This window comes from Berghia stephanieae, chromosome 8 (genome assembly GCF_034508935.2).
Source record: "Berghia stephanieae isolate SIO BIC M18660-M18661 chromosome 8, UCSD_Bste_1.3, whole genome shotgun sequence".
NCBI classification, from domain to species: Eukaryota; Metazoa; Mollusca; class Gastropoda; order Nudibranchia; family Aeolidiidae; genus Berghia; species Berghia stephanieae.
Genome location: NC_088367.1, coordinates 15,719,188 through 15,721,687, shown reverse-complemented (window position 1 = coordinate 15,721,687; position 2,500 = coordinate 15,719,188).

The following is a 2,500-nucleotide window of genomic DNA, read 5'->3' as shown; positions in this document are numbered from 1 at the left end:
CTGTTAGGCGATATTACAATTTATTTTCGACAAAGACAACAATGTTAACGGCTGGGCACTCATTTTGCACACGAGTACTATACATTGAGAGAATGTGAGTAAAGAGAATTTTCCAAGGACTCAACCTTGCGCGACTCAGAGCGGGACTCGATCCCTGGATCTACCACAAGACCCTAAAATCAAATCCCATTTGTAAAGGTTTGATGTACCTTAAAATAATATCAACCCATTATTTAATTGTGACCCTTCGCCTCAAAACGGTATTAAGTCGGGATGGGTAAGATGTTGAAAATTGAATTTATAGCCAGAAATATCAAAGTTGTGTTGAGTTTGTATGTTTTCTTGAGGAGAATGGATACCATATTCTAGGGTGCTAATGCCAACAATTTATATTTGTGACCAGTTTAACATTAAATTCGGCTTTTAAGCATCTGGTTCGTTCCGACACAATACCGCTTTGAGACGATGGGTCACAATTTTTCTAGTCACATTCTTTACTGCGCCTCCGTTTTCTGTCACCCATGCCCTGGCCCTAACGCTATACGTCAAACAAATAATAAGAATAATGTATCACGAATTTGACGTTAACACCAACCGATCCTGTGTGTAACATGAAAATTGTTCCTCCTCCATGAATGCTGAATGAATCGCTGGCGTAATCTTATCGCTCAACAACATTGTTACGTCATCCAAACGTGTCTTTAGTTACGCTACCGGTTTACTTGTCTCACCAAAACAATTGAAATAGATCAATAAAAGATGTTAATAGTCTCAATCCGACGTGCATACATTTGCAAGCCTGAAAGGCAAACGCAATCATGGGCTTGATTAAACATTATTGTTATGGACATTATTTTGCGTTGGTTTGAGAGTATGAATTCTTAAAAGTGAAAAAATGTTGTTTTTTTAATTTAGCTTTTATATAGCACAATATCCACTAAATGTGCTCAAAGCGCTTTACAAGGGGTCACTGACCAGGGACAACAGCAACATTTAACATGTAGGATGGGACATGACGCCTGTTAGGCGATATTACAATTTTTCGGGCAAAGACAACGCTGTTAACGACCAGGTACTCATTTTACACCTGAGTACGGTGAGAGAATGTGAGTGAAGAGCCTTTTCCAAGTACTCAACTATGCGCCGAGCGCGAGGCTTGAACCCAGGACCTTCCGATCCAAAAGCGAGTGTCATACCACTAGACCACATAGCCGCACAAGTGAAACCCAAACGTAATCCACTGAACACGTCGGTATCGGTATCTCATTGTCTTCATTTTTGAATATAAACATAAATAGTTTTTTGTATTTTTTTTTTTTTTTGTTTTTTTTTTTTTTGGGGGGGGGGGGTTGAGTGTTTTGTTTTGTTTTGTTTTTGTTGTTGTTTTTTGCGATGTTTTTTTTTTTTTTTTTGTTTTGTATTTTTTGTTTTTGTTATATTTTTCTGTTGGGGGGATGGGGTATTTGGGGGGGGGGGGGGGGGAGAGATTGGAAGTTGGGGGCTTTGGGTTTCTGTTTGTTTATTTTGTTGAGGTTTATTGCTTTGTTTGTATGTTGTTGTTTTTTCTTTTTGTCTTTTGTTTGTTGGTTTTTTTTTTTTGGGGGGGGGGGTGTTGGTTTATTTGTTTGTTTAATGTATATACTTTTCGATGTCAATATGTGACGCTTCTAAAAGTAAATCGAAATTGGTCAATATAAACAATGTAAAAAGAAGAGTATAATGATATTGACTGCAATGGGGTTGCTGATAAAATATGTCTGAAATCATACACAGTCGTTTAGGTTCATTTGAACGACCCCCACCCTTACCCCATCACGCTAGTTGGAAAATAATAATAAAATGAACACTTCTATCTAACCTACTACATTTTCTTTTCATCAACCACATATATATATATATATATATATATATATATATATATATATATATATATATATATATATATATATATATATATATATATATACAGTTCACTCCGGATAATCGCAACTTTCGGTTAATCGCAACATTTTCCAAGAAACGGAATTAATTCTATATAAAAGTCACTGGTTAATTGCATCAAACTTCGGTTAATCGCAACAAATTTTCGCCCTCAAAAAGTGGCAAATTCAAGAAATCAACAAACAAAATATGATTAAATTTAATCATAGATGGAATCGTGACAGGTTGAAGAATCGAGAGTAAGCCATATTGAATGCTGTAGTAGTGTGTCACCACTCTGTTACAGACAAAAGAAGGCGAGACTTTACAGTATGGGTTTGTAATGTCATCGAGAGAGTATGCTGATGACGTCACGCATTTACCATCCACGGTTACTTCCCTTGAACTAAGAGCACTGTAACTTTCTATCGCGTTGATTACAATAGAGAGAGAGAGCGCGAGAGAGAGAGAGAGAGAGAGAGAGAGAGAGAGAGAGAGAGGGGGGGGGTTCGTTTTATCGGGTATTCATTGGAAGGAGGGTGGGGTCGTTTGAGACAATAAACAATGTGGGTGAACCCCA